Source organism: Nicotiana tabacum, chromosome 9 (genome assembly GCF_000715075.1).
Source record: "Nicotiana tabacum cultivar K326 chromosome 9, ASM71507v2, whole genome shotgun sequence".
Classification (NCBI taxonomy): domain Eukaryota; kingdom Viridiplantae; phylum Streptophyta; class Magnoliopsida; order Solanales; family Solanaceae; genus Nicotiana; species Nicotiana tabacum.
The window spans coordinates 62,525,839-62,537,133 of NC_134088.1; the positions used below are offsets into that span (position 1 = coordinate 62,525,839).

Genomic DNA, 11,295 nt, shown 5'->3' on the forward strand with positions numbered 1-11,295 from the left:
TAATAGATACTTAAATGATTAATTTCAATAACTATAAGGATAGTACGCTAAATGGCACTACATTTTACTACGCTAAAAGGGCACTACATTACAAATAGGAGCACTACATTAGACCACAAGATACCACTACAGGGAACTAAAGTAACAATTTATCTATTTTACTAGTCTTTAAGCAAATAAATAATCTAAACCGGATAAAAATAATAAATAAATTTAATCACAAAATAATCACGAAAATACATATACCACGGTAAAAAGTAACTAATTAATATTTTTTTAACAACTAATAACAATTTCTCTATTTTACTAATTTTTTTAGCACACTAATATTATAGTCCGGATAAAAAACAACAAATTAGTCAAATCGCAAAACAATCACAAAATAACATAGAGCACATTAAAAACAACTAATATGCATCTTTTATACGAATTTTTAAAAAAACAAAGTCGGAATACCTCGATTCAAAGTTTTTGAAAAATTGAAGATTTGGTGATTTGGAGCCGAAACAAGCAACCCACTTCGAGATAACGCCTTAGTTAGGACGTGGGATCGAGAATCTACACTTTTTATGGAACCGGTGGGCTCCACTCGAGCTTTTTTTGATTAAAAATAGGGGGACCGCTGTTAGATTTTTAATTTTTTTTTGGGGGGGGGGGGGACGATTTTGTTCTGTGGGGAAGGGAAAAGGGATGACCTTTATATACGTATAGCGCCTAAGACGCTATACTATAGCATCTTAATAAAGGGCGCTATACATTCTCGCTTTTTTGCGTTCAAATATAGCGCCTTTTAAAAGGACGCTATACTTAACTGGGTAAACGGCCGTTAAGGTATAGCGCCCTTTAAAGGGGCGTTATATATAAAAATGTCACTAAATCTTTTTTTCATACATTTTGATTCTTTGAGTCCGAAACAATCACATTTTGGTTCCAGACTCGGCCAAACAGTGGCTACCGGTAAACTTAGCCCCACATAAGATGGCCATGTGGATCCAACACAAAATTGGCACTTATAATAGGGCACACTCAGAGAGTCCAAAATAGAGTGAAAATGTCTTTAAGTGTTACAAATTATGGAAATATATTTTCTTTTACAACTACTAGGTATATGTGTCCTCTGCTGATTCACTTTCAGAGATGTTGACAAGATAACGAACGGGGAAATTTGTATACTATATTTTATACCTTGCCTTCTATATGTATTATTATTACACTTATGAAGAAATCACAGAACAGCGAGGCATATTAATTTGGATCTTTCCTGATCTAATACCTCTAGGATATATATATTAATAGAAAGCTGTGTTGTAGTAGTTGAACTAACTCGGGTTATTGGGTTTGGATAAATTCGAGGCAGAATAGTGAGGTTGCTCAACCCAAGTGGATGATGGGAATTTCTTGAAAACAGGATTGCTGTTTCCTATTGTAGAATTAGATGAAGATTTGTTACAAATTTGTGAGATGGGGTTGAAGATATTGAAGATGTACTTTGTTTATTGAAGTGACTCGAGGAGAAGAAAGGTGTTGGATAGTTAAAGGTGAGTGCTTTCTGCGTAAAGTTTCTATTTTTGTTATGGTTGCATATTTGGATTTGCTTCTTTTTAGTGCTTTTATCGTAATGGCTTCATATTTGATTATAGTTCTTTTACTGCTTTTGAAGTTTCTATTTTTAGGGGTGCATATTGGATATTTGTTCTTTTGTTGCTTTTAAACTTCTTATTTTTGTGGGTGCATACTTGATTTTTGTTCTTTTTTTTCTTTTTCCTTTTGTGGGGGGTGGTGTGTTGGTTTTTTTTTTGGGAGTGGGGGTAGGGTGGAGAGTTTTGATGAGGTCCTTTGAGTAATATCTTTGCCTTCTAAGTAGTATTTTACTTTCCTGCTTCGCTTTGTATTTCATAAAGTTTTGGCCTTGGAGTCGGTTGATCCCCCTTTGTTTAAGTGGGATATATTATAGGAGTACTTGACAAAATAATGTGCAAGATATTCCAAATGTTAATAGGGTTCCCCAAGCTGGCTCGTTAATTCTTCACGTTATATACGGTCAAAACCGGTTTTGCCCTTCATGTAATTAGTCAAGATTGAAACACGATGGACCGAGGGTCGTTTTCATAATACCGAGATGAGATCATAAGCCAGGTTACCAAGCTCAAGATTCAAGGACCGATCAATACCGAGCTCGAAGTCATTATCGAGCTCGAAGTCATTATCGAGCTCGAGCTCGAGCTCAAATCGAACTATGATGTGAAGTGGCATTATCGAACTCAAGATCCGAGCCCGAGTCAATACCGAGCCCAAGTCAATATCGAGCTCGAGTCAGTATCGAACTCGAAATCTGGAGATCGACCAATATCAAGTCCGACCAAGATCGAGCTAAGAGACAAGAGCCGTTGTAGCCGCACTTGGGGAGAGAATCTCGGCGGGAATGAAGGAAAAGCTAAATAAACTAATCTATCATGGGATCCCCACTATGTATTTTTTATTATATCCAAAGTAGGATCCCTCCACTATAAAAGAGTGGCTATCATTTCTGTATTGAGGGAATTGAACATTAACGCATCTACACACTCCCTTATTGAAAAGATTATTGATATTCACATATAGATATAGGAGAAATTATCCTTTTGTGAGCCTTGTACATTGATTCATCTTGCTTGTTCATAAATCGTTTTCTACTCAGTTTTGGTTTGTATTTCATTCCTTTTTTAAGGGCAATGTTCGATATTTTTCTACATACTTTTTCGATTTGTGCCAAGCTATACCACTCATCCTTAGAACTACGTATAAATTCAACTCTATCCGTTTTTCGGGTAAACACACGTAGTTGCCAAATTTAGTACAACTGCAGGAGATATTCATTTAGAAATGTTATCCCCCAATTTTTGGGAAACACAACTTTTCTGATCTTTGTGTTACTCTGCTCCAGAAAATGCTCAAAGCAGAAAATTGTCATATGTGCTGACCTTATTTGTGTAAGCATTTAGAAATTAAGCTGTCTAGTAACTAGATTTAAATTTTATCCACTAATTTTGAAGGAACAGCTTCAGAATTAGGGAGGTATTGTAATGTTTCTGAGTGAATAGGTATTTAAAATGCATTTTCCCTTTTTGTTTGTGTGTAAATTATAAAAAGTTGTTTCGTAGAATGTCTCTCTTAAATATTTGGCCTGGTTTTCAACAGATTTAGGAATATGGCAACTCCAGTTGAGCCTCCAAATGGGATTAGGACCCCAGGGAAGCATTACTATTCGATGTGGCAATCTTTGTTTGAGATTGACACAAAGTATGTTCCCATCAAACCAATTGGTAGAGGAGCATATGGAATTGTTTGCTCTTCTGTTAACAAGGAAACCGGTGAGAAGGTTGCAATCAAGAAGATAAACAATGCCTTTGATAATCATATTGACGCCCTGAGAACTTTGCGTGAAATAAAGCTCCTTCGCCATCTTAGGCACGAAAATGTGATTGCTTTGAAAGATGTTATGATGCCAATCCACAAGACAAGTTTCAAAGATGTTTATTTGGTTTATGAGTTAATGGATACAGATTTACATCAGATCATCAAATCCCCTCAAACACTCACAAACGACCATTGCCAGTATTTCCTATTCCAGGTACCTTTATACCACCCCATCAAGAGCACTAGCTATATTTACCTGCAATCTTTTGAGGGAATGTTAGTGCATCTTCAACATGATTTAGTTTGTCATACTGAAGTAGTTTATGATGAGGAATTGGTTCGTAGAACTTGACTTTTCTGCTTTAGATCGGATAAGTGCGATATTTTGATGTTTTGGTTGTCGGAAGGAGATTTCCAGTTTTAGCCAATATGAATATGAGTATATTAGCCAATATATAGTCATTGGTTGCTACTTGGCAGCCTTGTGATGTTTCTTCTTTTCCTTCTTTCTCATTTATGGTTGTCTTCTACTAGCTCTATGACTAGTGTAATCATTGAAGCAACTAAACATATAACCAAGTAATCTTTGAATTTTGGTTTTGGAGTGAACATAGTACTAATAGGTACTCTGAAATTCCATATGCTGTTTGAGCTTTTTCATGAAGGGCCAAGTTTAAGGGTCCTCTCGCTGTTAAGTTCTTTAACTTTTATAACTTTCACTCTTTCAGTACCACGAGGGTACTGACAAAGAAACAAAATTTTGGAAGTCCATAAATTCTGCCAAATCAGTAGCAACAATCCCTTTGTGCCAATACAATAAATTCTGAATACATTTAAGTTTTATAACTCCTATGAACTCCATCTTCTATTTCGTTCCAGCCATATTTCCCATGCAATGCATAAAGGAATTTCCCTCCAGATCAGCTTGAATCTCTTGTCAGTGCTCTGTGATTGCCAGATGGTAAGTAATTCGCTGAAACTCTGAGGCATCAACCAATGAAATATTTCAGAAATAGTGTTCAGATTTTTCATCAAAAGTCGCATTAAGTAGCTCACTCCTCTTCTTTCCATTCTGCCTACAGGCAATCTTTATTTCTGACTATACTGAATAGATATCGGAAAAACATCCTTAAACAACCTTTCTTCGCACCATCTGTTAGTCAGAATCAAATTCTCTTTTGATTTGAGTTGTACGCAGACCTTATTCCTACCTCCAAGAAGGCTGTTTCCGGAAGACCCTCGGCTTAGGAAAGATAAAAGGAAGGGCAACAGCAAGCACATCAATTAGAAAACCAAAGCAAAAATACAAAAATACAAAACTAAAACTGAGTATTGTAATCAAAAGGCCGGAACGAAAGCAACGGCAAGTAATCACAGAAGTCAAGGAATACGAAAATACGTAAATAACGCTAACTCATATACTAAAGCTATTGTTACAGACAAGGACAACGCTAGGCGACCTATCCTAATCCTTTACCTTTATTCTCAGCATCCACACCTTCCTATCCATGATCATGTCCTCAGTGAGCTGGAGCAACGTCATATCTTGCTTAATCACCTCTTCCCAATACTTCTTCGGCCTACCTCTACCTCTCCTTAGGCCCTCCAGGGCCAACCTCTCACACCTCCTCTCCGGTGCATCTGTGCCTCTTGACTATCGCGCACAATGCACACCTCAAAACAAGGTATGAAACGGTCGATTGCAATTATAGTAACCCAACGAATAGTTGGGATCGAATCCACAGGAAGCTAGATGGGAGTTAGGAGTATATATTCTAATGCATGAATTTGAACTATCTTAATTTGCACTTCCACAAAATGATTTTGTTGCTATTTCTATTTTAAAACTAAAGATTGCAAAGTAAAGAAATAAAACTAGGATAATTGTTTTTGTTGTTTTTCGAGTTTGTAAAAAGCCTAGGGCTATGACCATCACCTAGGTGTTCACCTAATGGGATACAAATTTTAATGCTTGTTTTGCTGATCGGGGTGTATTATAGCTATCAACACTCAAATACCCACTCAATACCTTTCGGTCAGAGAGTGTTTTTGCCCAATTTGGCTTTCTCAAGTCCAAATGGGTATCACACAAAACGGTTGATAAAAGCTCAAGTCGGGTTATTACTATCTCTAGGTTGAACCCTTTAATTGGGTAAATCAATCTCTCGATTGACCCAATTTCTTGTTAGCCAAGTTTTCCTAGAACTAAGTCTCTCTTTCTCAAGTAGAGACTAAGTCAAATAGGCATAAACTAATGTTTGCAACCATTAATTCCACAAATTAAACATAAACAAGGCTAAATAATAATCACCCAATCATAAACAAGCAGTAAATTAGATACCCATAAGGTTTACACACTAGGGTTGGATCACAACCCTAGTAAAAATCTATCTACTCATGCTTGAAATTGAAGAAATACTAATTAAACGCATATTGTAAAGTTACAATGATAAAATCTATAGTAAAATACTCTAAAATATAGAAAACTTCCAAAAGAGGCAAAGAAAAACGGCTACAGGACTTGTTGATGTTAAAAGTTGCCCTAATTCTATGAAACTCGTCTATTTATACAGGGTTGGAAATTTCAGACAAAAACGCCCTTCGGGAGGTTCTGCGGCCGCACAATTCCATGTGTGGTCCGCACAATTCTTCATCTTGCATGAGCTGGGGTTGTGCGGCCGCACAATTCTGAACTGCGGCCGCGAGACAACATTTCTGTGGTCCGCAGATTTAGAACTGCGGCCACAACCTAGTCTTCTACGGTCCGCACTTTTATGTCTGCGGCCGCAAGGCACTTCTCCTGCGGCCGCATAATTCTTGTGCGGTCCGCAATTCTGAGGGACTTGGAACTTGAAAATTTGCACACCCTCTGAAGTTGATCTCAAGCTCTTCGTTTGCGGCCGCACAATTCCTGTGCGGTCCGCAGTTTTCTAGAAAGTCTACTGGGATTTCCTTCGTTGTTTGCGGCCGCAGATGGAATTCTGCGGACCGCACAGGAATTTCTTCTGCGGCCGCAAAATTTCTTCTGCGGACCGCGCTTTGTATGCTTCTGTACCCTTTTGTTGCCTTGGGCTCGGACTACTTCTTTTTGAGTCGGATTTCATCTCGGGAGTCCAATTTCCAACATTCCTGCAATTTTGCACTTTTCATTAGTTTTGGGAACACAATTCAATGCTTTTAGACTAAAACAAAAGCAAAAAGGCGCTAGTAAGTAGTCAAAATCCCCACTTATCACCTCTCCTCTTCACATGCCCGAACCATCTAAGTCTCACCTCCCGCACCTTGTCCTCCACAGGGGCCACGCCCACCTTATCCCGAATAACTTTATTTCTAATTCTATCTAGCCTGGTATGCCCGCACATCCATCTCAATATCCTCATTTTAGCCACCTTCATCTTTTAGACATCAGAAAACCGAATAATTTTTTAGGATTATTTTCTTAAAATCCTCCCCCACCCCCCAAAAAAAAAAGATTTTTCCAACCAGCTAGTCATCCTCGTACGGTGAGGAGACAGGTTTTGGATCCCAAGAGCCTTCTTTGCCATATTTAGTGATAACAATAGATTTCCATACAACATCTTTACCATCATTCAACTTCCACAACTGTTTAAATAACACGCACCTATTGTGTAGTTTAAGATCTCTTAGCTTCCAAGACTTGCCCCCTTTTTTGTTTCTAGAGATCTTTTGCCATTTAACTAAGTGCATCTTCCTGTTAGTAGCATTACCTTCCCAAAGTGTTAATTCTCTTCTCCACCTTTGATGGAATGGACAACAAATACATCAAGTAGGTAGAGAATCCTTCTAAAACAGTATTTTCTTACCAAGCATGTTTCCCCATTGTTTCTAAATGAAAGTTTTATGTTGCCTGCTGAAAATACTTTCAAGTATTATACTCACTCCTTCCATTTGTAATGGCAAAAAGAAGTGAAATTTGTCATGCCTTGGACATATCAAGGAACATTAGAACTGAGAACTCTCGTGCTTGATAAATCAAATAACTTGAAGCACTTCAAAAGAAATAAACTCTCAGTTGAATCGGCCATGAAATTGTATGAACATGGATAACAAGCTGAATCTTAAATTAAATTAGCACAGTTTGTAACTTTATCTAGCACATACTATGCATCTCCTTAAAAAAAATGACGTGATTGTTTGCAGTAGCTGATTTCAATTCACTATGAAAAGAAAAGCACATTTCCCCAATATATCTAAATGATGCTTTAAAACATATTCCTTGTCTCATTTAGTCTGATAAATTAGTGAAATAGGCATTATCTATAGCTAACTTGGATATGCAGTAGTTACAGTACTAAGTAGAATCATGTCTCTAGCAGTTATATCTTACTCTAGCTTTTTTAAGTTATGATTACGCTCATACGTCTCTAGCAGTTATTTTCCTGATATTACCTTCTAATTATGTTTGCTGATGAAAAAATAAAGGAAAAGATTAGGTCATTAAAAAATAAAGGAAAAGATTATCCTACTTTCTCTCGGAACAAACTTCTTGTGGCATGGCGTTTTTCCGATGCCACTCATCCATATCTTACAGTAAAGGACCAAAACCAATTCTTTAAGAAATTTGTCATTGAGGTCCTTGTGGCCTTGTTTGGAAAAGTTTTCCCCCCTTTTGCAGTACCATCTTTTCAAGCCAAGATTCCGGTGAGGTCCTTGTGGCCTTGTTTTAAGAGTTTTTTTTGTCTCTCCTTACACCTTGAAGAACTCAAAACGTGTCAAAAGTTATCTCTAACTTTATTGTCGTTTTGGTCCATTTACACTTCTGCAAAATTCTGCTAATCCGTAGTCTACTCCTTTCCCGTATTTTAAATTTGCTTCTTGAGTTCCATGTCTAATTTAGCTTCATTTTGAGCAATAGAATTTTTCGAAGTGAACAACCATATGGCTTTCTTTGGTTAATTCTTCATGCTTGCCCAACACATGCCCCATGATGGGGCAGTTTTGACATTTGATGGGGATATATATCTGGAGTCAGAATGTATCATCTGCTCCTTCTCTTTTCTCATTCTGCTCTTAAATGGATAAATTGGAGATCAATCTTACGAATTTTGTAAGGGGATGCCATATGTATTAGAAGTCAGAACTAGGAGCTAATTTTTTTTTTTTTTGGGGGGGGGGGGAGAGGGAGAGAAAGGGATTGGAGTTTACTCAAAAGAAAAATAAAATTTCCTAGATATCAGATTTGCCGATTTTACCTTTTTCTCTTCTGAAAACTAAATTGACATTTGCATGCAGTTGCTTCGAGGTGTGAAGTATCTCCATTCTGCAAACATTCTTCATCGTGACTTGAAGCCTGGGAACCTACTTATCAATGCTAACTGTGATTTAAAAATTTGTGAGTTTGGACTTGCACGTACAAGCAGTGGCAAGGGCCAGTTCATGACTGAGTATGTTGTTACGCGCTGGTATAGGGCACCGGAGCTCCTGCTCTGCTGTGACAACTATGGAACTTCCATTGATGTATGGTCTGTTGGTTGCATTTTTGCTGAGCTCCTTGGAAGGAAACTGGTCTTTCCAGGTAAGGAGTGCCTTAACCAACTTAAATTGATCATCAACATCCTTGGCAGCCAGAGGGAAGAAGATCTTGGATTTATTGATAACCAGAAGGCAAGAAACTACCTAAAATCACTTCCATACTCTTCCGGAGCACCCTTTTTCTGACTCTATCCCCATGCCCATCCTTTGGCCATTGATCTGCTACAGAAGATGCTTGTATTTGATCCTTCAAAAAGAATAAGCGTTACAGAAGCGCTTCAACATCCATACATGTCTCCCCTATATGATCCAAGATGTGATCCCCCAGCACAGGTTGCTATCGACCTCGACATAGATGGAACAGACAATAAGGGAAATGATGTGGAAGGAAATACTACATTACCATCCCGAAGCAGCCACAACAACTGTGGAAGTAGTTCTGTGAGCTTCAGCTTGTCCCTTTCAAGACATGCACGGACCATGAAACGTTAAGAGTTATATTGCATCAACAGCCTTGAACTTGTTGAGCATGTCGCTATTCTGTAAATAGTTCTGGTTTCATACGTGATCGACTTTGTAATTTATGGACATTACTGATGCTTCATGAATATTTATGCCGGTACTAATTAATTGGTTAGTGCATCACTGTTTGTGATGCTAACTAGTGTTGGCTCCTCTATCTACCATGAGTTATGATATATATGCCATGAAAGTTGTGCGCCATAGTTATGGGTGCATATCTGAATAGTCAGAAGATGACTGAGATATGCCAAAAGAGAAAGATAGGATATGCGATAAGGATAGAATGGAACTGTTAAGCATCCAGACGCTTGCTGGTTTGCAGATTCTGGAGAGGCTGGTGAATATGAGTAACTACAGCCTATGAGTCATGCTTTCTGTTGCATTTCAAAGAATCATTCCATTTCAATACTCAACTCCACATGTCAGCGTGTTGGAGCTTTGGAGATTCTTGTTTGGAAGATAAATAAAGGAGAAAAGGAGGAAAACAAGAAAATCTTAACTTCTCAAGGTAGGTGTTGCTGTTTGAAAAGCTCTATGCAGGTTCACGGTGGACCTTTTTTTTTCGCTATTATATTTTCTATTGTTGCTGATATAGCACGGTAATTATCCATGACTATACTTTCATTTGCCCAACTTCCACATACAACTTGTTTGGATGGTTGCTACATAATATATTATATTATATTGTATTATATTGTGTTGTACAGTTTTGATCAATATAATGCTTGGATAAATTGTATTGTTTGTCATCATCTCATCACCAATAATATAAAGAATAAGCTTGCAATATTACAAAGAAAAAGTATCGTACACAGTAGATCTTTGTTTTTTGTAAGTAAAAGAATTTTATTTACCAAGCAATATTCACAAAACATTAAAAAAAAACGGGATGGCCCCTGGCCTGCATAATTCTTGTAAGCAACTACTAATCCAATAGTTTTATCCTATCTTAGCATACACATCTAAGCATTAAGGGGTCGTTTGGTATACGGGACTAGGCGGGATAAAGTGTGTGATTAAATTTATACTGTGTTTGATTGACATTATAAATTTATATCGTCAACCAAACATAATATAAATTTAATCTCAGACTTAATCCTGGATATCCTATCTTATCTCATCTTATCCCATTCGACTTGGGATTATTTATCCTACATCTCAAGTGAGATAAATTAGTATAGGAATTATAATTCTAGGACTATAATCCTGGAATAATTTGTTGGCATACCAAACGACCTCTATGGATAATAATTCAACTCCTGAAGTCTCCTAGTCAGGCTTATCCTCTAAGTACCTCTGCAATGCATATCTTGTATAACAATCATGATAAGCATTTGTATACGGTCGAAATCGAGCTCGCCTACGACATGGTAGGTTAGGCTCAGAACATGACAATCAAGGGCTGAAAATCGACCCCAAGTCCCACCGAGCTAGAACCCGAGGTCAGAACGCATGCCTTCGAGAACATTAAGTCTGTGATCCCGGAATCGACCCTAGCCCCGAACGAGCTCAAAGAAACATTGTTAGCATAACCAACAGAAGACCAAAACATCCGTGACCGGTCGGATATTACGGCGGGAATATCGGCGCATATCAGTAAGGAACCGGCAATCAGCAAATCAAGGGATTTTTAGCTTTTATAGAATTATACCTAAAGTAGAACTCCTCTACTATATAAAGGAGGGGGTCTGATAATTCATAGAGGACATTGTAACACGTATTCCAAAGCAATACATTATTATTATTCTCTTTAAGCTCTTATTCTTCCATGTCTTGATACCGATCGAAGTGCATTCGACTCGAGGGTGGTTAACCTTCCAAGGGTGAAATTGTCCAATTCGTGCAGTTTGCATTTACTCTATCACTATTTATTTCAATTGCAAT

General features: G+C 37.7%; 1 pseudogene; it reads left to right on the forward strand.

The window, feature by feature from the left end:
* Positions 1-1,035: 1,035 nt before the first annotated feature.
* On the forward strand, positions 1,036-9,568 carry LOC107832129 (mitogen-activated protein kinase homolog NTF3-like; annotated as a pseudogene).
* The last annotated feature ends 1,727 nt before the right edge of the window (positions 9,569-11,295 follow it).